A 9,100-nucleotide genomic window follows, 5' to 3' on the forward strand; every position below is an offset into this window, starting at 1 on the left:
ATTATTAAACCATTGATAAAAGAGCAAAAATTATTCTCATTTAGAAGTGTAAATTACTTTGCATAACTTAGGGTATTTACAATTCTGCTGATATACATTTAGGTATGTTAACTACGTTTTAGAGTTGTACTGTTTGTCACGTGAGAATTTTCAGGTGGATGTATAAAATATTTTTATTAAAAGCAAATCCCTTCTTCATTGTTGGTGCCTTTCCTGATTACAAGTACAGAACTGCTTTACAGTTTTTATTGTGAAATTTTCAAAACCAGTTATCTACACTTATAAGCAAGGGCTGTGTTAATGAAAGCAAATGAGAAAAGTGTCCTTAATGGTAAAAATCAATATGCTGCTAAACTAGAATGTGGCTATGTGTGAATGCATTATAATATAGAGTCCACCCAATGTTCAGTTAATTGAGCTCAATGTTACTTGTGAATTTCTTCTTAATCATCATGAAAAAACCTGATTAATCAAAGGAATTATAAATTATTCCAGTGGTAGAAAATGCTCTATCTCTATATTTTAAATGACTCTGTTAGGTATCTGTCTACATACACCTCAGTTCCAAATTGTATAGTGCACAACTTTGTGTGGTACTATGCACAATAGTCACCAAGAAGTTACTTAAATATTTATTTTCTTTATTAATTCAAGACACTTATTTATTAAGTACCAACCTATGCCAGTCACTGTGCTAGATTCTAAGAATAAATAAAATATGGTCCCTGTCCCAAGAAGCTTACGGTCCATTGAAAATTAGGAAAATGAGTACCCTCAGTCAGAGAAAAAGTCAGTAGCTACTATTTATTATTTACCAAGTAGGCACAAAGCAGCGCATATCCAATGAGAGGAAAGTCAAGACAGACAGATTAAGTAATTCATCCAACCTCATACAGCTACAAAGCTATAAAGCTGAAATGTGAACCGAGTAATATTTGATTACAAAGCCTATGCAACTCCCCATCACTTTCCTTTTAATTAGTTTAGGTCAGTTTTCATTATTACCGTTTTTAATTCTAAAGCTGTAGATATATTTTTAACTGATTCAAGGTTTCTGGTTAACCAAACAGATGCATTTTTCCATCTAAAAAGGATATTTGTCTAGACACAAATTATGTTTTTCATTGTCTTTATTATAAATGATGGATGTGGTCCTATGGGAGGATAGCGAAAGGCACATTTTCACATGTTTTGAAGAAGGAATACCCAAAGTGGTTAACATTCATTCATTCAGTAAATATTTAACATATTCGAGATACCGGTTATTATGCCAGGTACTCAGAAGTATACAAGATAGACCTGGTCTCAGCCCTCATGAAACATTTTAGCACATTTAGTAAACAATTGTATGCCCGTTAGATGTTGTAGTCCCGTCTAAATGACATATTTGGTTTGTGGTTGGTATCTTTCCGATTCTTGTATTTCCTGCCTAAGACCACTCAGTTTCAATATTTAAGCAATAACCATTTTCAGGAAACAGGATTCTCTCGATTATACACTTAAAGGCTTCGTAATCCTTATGCCCTCCAATTTGTTCTAAATTACAAGGTCCAATAAAATCAGTCTGTAGGACTATATTATCCTTCACCAGTAGATGCTCGCATACATTTAGAATATCTTGAAACCTGAGAAACAGCTTCTCAAGTTCAGATCATGTAAAGCGAGCCAGTTTTGTACAATGAAAAGTATCTCTCTCATGTTAACACAAAACGCAAATAACTATAATAGGAAAGTTCTAAAAAACAAGAAAAAATATTTTTAAATCAATAATTATAAAAGTGAATACATAAGGCTTCCAAAGTTAAACACATTTAAAATTGTATGCTCTATCTCAGTACTTGTGACCCAATGCATAAGGTGATTAAGTATTCAACTTAGGTGTTTTTGTGATTTAATACCTGTAAAAGGTAATGTGCAGTAATCAAGCAATGAAATATTAAACACTAAATAATATTCACTTGGCTATATCATTTAACTATAGTTAGTTTAATCCATATAAAATAAGAGGCAACCTTATATAACAAATATTTAATTTTCATATATTGAATATATTAAACTTAATAATTAATATGTATTGGGCTTAGACATTATGCAAATGTATAAAACTGGAAAAGTTTACACTAGAAAAATGTCTCAGGACTCACACAGGGATGGGAGAAAGAGGTCCTATAATCAGATGACATCTTATTGGAAAGCTAATTTGCAACATGCAGATATTAATAATTCAAGAGTGATAAAGACTGATGAAGCAAGTGTCAAAGTCCCTTTGTTTAGGCTAACTTGTTGCTCAATATGGATGGGACAAGATTCCAAGATCCATATAGGTGGAGTTTAGAGAAATGAGGTTAATATAGATCCAAGCAGATACATATTCTCCTGTAACCTAACATACACTCACACATACAACTTCTTAGAAGTTCAATACAAAAACAGCATAAGGACTTAAGTAACTAAAGAATGAATTTTTTTATTGTAATAAACACAAAATTTACCATCTTAACCATTTTCAAAGTGTATGTTTCAGTAGTGTTAAGTACATTCACAACGCTGGGAAACAGATCTCCAGGACTTTTCCATCTTACAAATCTGAAACTCTATACTCATTGAACAACCCTCCTTTTCCTCCTCCTCCAGCTCTTGGTAACCACCACTCTACTTTCTGTTTTTATGAATTTCACCATCTAAGTGGATTCATACAGAATTTGTCTTTCTGTGACTGGCTTATTTCACTTACAACAATGTCTTTGGGATTCATTCATGTCGTGACATGTGATGGGATTTCCTTTTATAAAGCTGAATAATACTCCATTGTGTGTGTGTGTGTGTGTGTGTGTGTGTGTGTGTGTGTGTGTACACCACATTTTGTTTATCCATTTTTCCGTTGATAGAATGGGTTGCTTGCAACTTTTGGCTATTACAAATAGTGCTGCTATAAACATGGGTGTACATTTTTTATATTTCTTCAAGACCCTACTTTCAATTCTTTTCGTTGTATACCCAGAAGTTGGATTTCTGGATCATATGGTAGTTCTATTTTTATTTTTTTGAGGAACCTCCACACTGTTTTCCATAGTGATTGCACTATTTTACAATCCCATTAACAGTGCATAGGGTTCCAATTTCTCCACATCCTTGCCAATACTTGATATTTTCTGTTATTGTTGTTGTTTTTATAGTATCCATCCTAATGAGTATAACTCAAGACCGCCTTTTGGTTTTGATTTGCATTTCTCTGATTAGTGATGTTGAGTATCTTTTCCCATGCTTGTTGGCTATTTGTTTATCTTCTTTGGAGAAAAGTCTGTTCAACCCTTTGCCTGAAGATTTTTTTTTTTTAATTAAAACTTATTTTATGGTGTTCAAGGCCCACCATGATCTATACTCAATCTGTTGACTCAACTTTCAAAAGCTGTCTCCTCTTACTCTGCCTCCATCTCTCTCTGCTCCTCATTCCCTGGGATGGACATAGCAGGTGTTTATTTTTACTTTCTTTTTATTTTCTCAGTCAGGAATGTCTTTACTTCACTATCTTTTCTATTAAAACCTTATCTAGCTTTAAGGATGTTTTACATTCTTTCTGGTTATATATAACTTTCCTTTGTTCATGCTTATAGAGAACTCTGTTTGAAACTCTATCATTACATTTATCACATGATACATTTTATTATTTATCTGTGTACCTATACTACCCATTTGTTCATTCATTTATTCATTTGTCATAATCTATTTATTTATTCATAATCTCCTCAGACTGTTCAAATAAAATAGCACCCCCAACCAGTGCCTCTCTATCACATCATATCACGTCAGTTTTATTTATGTAACTCGTTATTTCTCCATTTATCTTATTTACTTATTTGTTAGTTGATTCTCTCTATCTTTTACCCCTGCCCTCCTTAGACTGTAAACTCTGTGGGCCAGGATTCTTGCTTATCTGATTTACTGCAAGTACTGATAGCATCTAGAATAATGCATGGCAGATGGGGGAAACTTAAAGTATTTGTTCAATAGATGCATGAATGAATGAGTGAACAAATGAATAAAAATAGAAGAAAAGAACAAATATATAAATAAAAGAATGAAAATGAATTTATTAGAATGAATGAAATCACCAATGGAGAGATATAAAAAGTACACTATCTCCTTCATATTTTTGTTATTAAAGGCACACTGATAGGTAAAACTATCATGCACAGTTTTTTCTTTTCTGCTGAAAGAAAAATTGAGCATCTTGGGAATTTCATCTTTTTTTCCTCTCCTCTACAAAGTTAGGAAGTAATACATTTGTTTTAATCTTCCCAACAGGATGATGATTATAAAAGTTTCAAAAACATTTCTTCTAATTCACTGATATAATAGAAATTAGATATCACATCAGCTGTGTAATTTGACCACCTAGCTCCATATATTTTCTCTCCCTGAGATCACACATGTATACATTTTTCCTCTTTCTGCTTCCCCTGAAGTCAGGTAGAACAGACCCCAAAATTCATAGACTCTATATTCTTTTATTATTAATACCAATGACCATAAAAAGATTTTTACTCAAATTAGGGTCATAAATAGACTTTTACTTTCTTTAATGTTTATATAATATTCAATACCAAAAGAACAACTCTACCTTAATGACCACTGGACTCCTGACAATAAAAAAAGGGTCATTTCAAGCAGAAAGCAAATTTCAGTTCCAAACCATAATGCAACTCTTCTCTCGTAACCACACACCTGAGCTGTAGGCTGTGTTGAACAGTAATTGAAAGCACAGGCTCTGGAGAAAGACTCTTTGGGTGAATCCTGCCTCTGTCACCTCCCTTGTGAGCATGTTACTTAACCTCTCCATGCCTCGGGTTTTTCATTTTTAAAGTGGAGGAAATAACAGTTCTTACCTCATAGTGTGTTGTGAGGACTAAATGTATTTATATTTATAAAGTGCTTAGAGATAGCTTGACATATGTTTATAGTTATTACCATTTCGCATATATTGGTATGTTATTTAAATAAAAATCTAATCATAATCCCTTTGGAAATGGTTGTTTTGATTGAGTCATGGAAGAGGGAGGGATAATTTAGTGGGGAGGAGTGGTCCTTTTGGGTTGAGAGACCACAAGTGTGAGTGGCTAAAAGACAACTAGCTCATGTCTGATGCATAGTAGTTACTCAATACATGCTTGTGAAATAAATGAATGAATAAATGATTGAATAAATAAATGAAGTATTAATAGAAGAAAGAGTAAGAGAGATAAACACATGCCAAAGATAAAACTGCTTCCTTTACAATTTTGCCAAGTATCCAAATTCTAGTTGGCATGCCATTGAAATTATATAGGCTTGCTATCTTTGCAATGGGTCCCATTGTTTACTGAAGCCTAAAATTATATATAAACTGATATGTCAAAAAAGCTAAAACACTACTCTTCTTCTCAATTTACTTTCTGTAGTCCCAGATCAGCCAGGGTCCCTACACAATTACGTGTCCACTTCAATATTTTCCTTGTACAATGCAAAAGCAAAGAAGACGAGGCAGAGAAAGAACTTTAGAAACAAAGAATGATAAAGAGAGAGATAAAAGAAGGAAGAAGAAAGGTAATATGTGAATGTGGTTGCAGTGACAACAGAAAGTATGCTTGAAAGCAGAAGAGTAGAGTGATTCTGGAAATCTATGACCTCTATCACACTGGCTTCCCTCATCTTCTCTCTTACCTTCTCAGATAAATTTGCATATTCCCAGGAAATTCTAGAACATTGGTGCCTGTTTCTTTCTTTATGATGAAGATAGAAAATTGAGATTTATCACAACCTCTTATTGATCTATTTTGAATTATCATATTACCCCCAAAATATTCTGATAACACACATCGGGCAAAACTCCAATCACGTGTGATCCTAATCACCAGTTCTCTACATGCCTGGACAAGAGCAGCTGCAAGCTGCTGGAGCAAGTCGCTCGTCAGGGTTAAATGTTCACTATAAATTCATGATGATCAATTTCAAAAGATTTCTCAGTACCACTCACTCCCCCACTCTCCACAGCTACTTTCTCAAATTTTCACTGCTCTCTGAACAAATCCAACCCTTCCTCTTTCTCCTTTTCTCACAGCTGGTCTTTGGCTGACCCTTGACGTTTCTGCTACGAAACATGAAAACTTAACCTTATCCTCATCCGTTCTACCCTTTGTCCCTTCTCACAAATAGAAGACTCTTTCTTTTGTCTCCTATATCAGTTGCTCCTAGGAATCGCCCTTGCCACCTCCTGGTTCCTCGCAATTCATATCTAATTTTCCACAAAATCTTATACATTTTGCCTCCTGAATAATGGCTCTTGAATAAGCCTCCTTTCTATCTTCACCACATTAGCAAGGTTCAGGGAGAAACTGTTTTCTCGCACCTGAACTACTGCCTTTACTTCCTAACATATCTCACTGTATCCATTCAGTGAAACTCTACCAATTTATTCTTTAAAAAATAAAAAGTTTAAAAATGATTTCAGCATGATATTACACATATACTGAAAACTGCACAAAACATAAATACACAGCACAACACATTACCGCAAATCCAACCCTATTTAATTACCACCCAGGTTAATAAATAGAGCATTATACGCACTGCAAAAGCCTACCTCATGACCCCTTCTAATTAATAGTTCTGTTTTCCCTACTCCTAGTATAACCACTATCTTGACTTTTTATACCACCTATTAGCTTGGGCCACTTTTAACTTTATGCAAGTAAAATCATACTGCATGTATCTTTCTGTGTCAGGCTTCTTTCATTTAACATTATGTGTATGAAATTCATCCATGATGTAGTACGCAGCCACAGTTTTTTCATTCCTATTTTTGTATAATAATTCATTGTAAACCACAATTTATTCGTTCTACTGTTGATGAACATTTGTCCTGTTTCAGTTTAGGATATAAATATTTTTATACATATCTCATGCTACACATGTGCACACGTTTCTCTTCACCCCATCCATGCTGGTCATGATAGCCAGAGAGATCTTTTCCTAATGCAAATCTAATCCTGTTATTCTCTCAATGATTTTCAATAACTCTTGGGAAAGACTAAATTTGGCCTACCATACCCTCCATAATTTAAATTTTCTTTCTCCAGAGCTGCTTCGTGAACAATGCCTTCTTTGTTCCAGGTCCTTCTTTCCTTTCCTGAAATGGGGAACAGTCCCTCTTACCATAAGTCTTTTACAGTTTGTTCTACACACCCACATAGCTACCCTTCAGCGGACCTCAACTCTGTCTTCAGCCCCACAGGGAATCTTTCTCTTACCCTCTTCTCCAGTTTAATTTTCATAACATTGCATCCTTCATATCATTTATCACAGTTGTAATTTACCTTTCCTGATATGTATCCTTCATATCATTTATCACAGTTGTAATTTACCTTTCTTTGAGTAACATCTATTTCCAATCCCCAATCCACCGCCCCACACTAGATCATAAGTTTAAAGAAGACAAGGACTATGGAATTCACTTCTGTTTGTTTGCCTTTTGCCTGGCCCATATTAAGAACATAAGAAATATTTGTTCAACGAATGAATGAATGAATGAATGAATGATTTTATCAAATTACCACTCTTTACTATGAGTACAGACTATAAGAATTAGGATCAAGTGTCAGAGAACTGGTATTAGAATCACTAGATCATTTTCTGAGAGGGTTATCAAAACAACAACTCTCCTCTTCACTTTTCTGAGTCTAGAATCTGTCACCACCCTTATTAGCTTCACTTTAAATCATGATTTAGCTTGTTCCATGTAAATAAAAATGTTTAATTTTGTTATTTGTAATTAGTATTTTATGGGCAGATATGTGTATCTTTTCTTAAAATATAACTTAAACATAAGAATATATTTGAACACTTTCATACCGATGGAATGTTAATTATGAAGTTCCTGGCTGTTTCGTCCTCTCCAGGGCAGCTCTAAGGTACAGAGAGAACTCTCACTGCCACCAGCATTTCTGTGATGGAACCACATGGGATCTGGCTTGTTCTTAAAAATACAGAGCAATATTTTTTAAATGAGAGAATAATTGACAAATAACAAACAAATACAAAGTGCCTTCCCAGACATAAGGACTCTGGGTACATGGGCAAAAAGTAGATCAATAAATATATATTTGTATATTTAAATAAATATATAAAGTATACCTCCTGGATTGGATAGTTTACATGGATTTTTCATATGTTTATTTTGTTTACATTTTAATTGATATCTTTAATAATACAGGAAATTTAGTTAAGGCTATTTTTGAATGATGGCATCATAGCTTCTATTAGTTTCCAGGTAAATATGAGTATTTCTTTGCATATTTCGTATATATTTTAGAATGAATGGTTGTTCAAAGTTAAGAGCTTGAAGTTACTTGGATGTCTAACTACAGACCGATTTCAACTTGCGGAATATTAAACAAAGCAAAAATTAAAATCTACTTGAGATATTTCAAATTTAGAGATTATACATTTTAATCAAATGTATGGATTTATTTTGTACTTTAAATATTTCAAATGAATTTAAAATATAATCTGCAAACTGGCTTTGTTGCTAAAGGAGTTTTATTTGCCCTCATCTGTGTCTTCTTCTTTTTTTTTTTCAAAAAAAAAATGGTTTGAAAGTGAGGAAACTTTCAAGAGAAAATAAAATTTATTTATTAACTATTGCTTTGTAGAGGTAATGTTTTAAAAATATAAAAAATATATAATGTAGAGGTAATGTTTTATTTATTAACTATTGCTTTGTAGAGGTAATGTTTTAAAAATATATATTCATATTTGTTAAATATCTAGTTCCCTTTTCTTTTTTTTCTCCCCTCCTAAGTTTCCTTATCTTTAAAATTGTATCATATTAAATGTTTTCTAATGTCTCTTCGACATTCTATGATTATGTGATTTCCCTAGATTATTTTTTTTTATCCTCTGATTTCCAATGTGGTCTGCGTGAGTGAAATTATACCTTATTATGTAGCCCTCTAGTGGCTAAAATTTAAAAGGGTCACAATATTAAAGAAGAAAAAGAATTACAATTATTCCAGAGAAAAAAACATTTGTTAAGAGAAGGAAAAAAGCCAGGAAGGATAGGAAA

This window comes from Pteropus medius, unplaced genomic scaffold (assembly GCF_902729225.1).
Source record: "Pteropus medius unplaced genomic scaffold, Ma_sr-lr_union100, whole genome shotgun sequence".
Classification (NCBI taxonomy): domain Eukaryota; kingdom Metazoa; phylum Chordata; class Mammalia; order Chiroptera; family Pteropodidae; genus Pteropus; species Pteropus medius.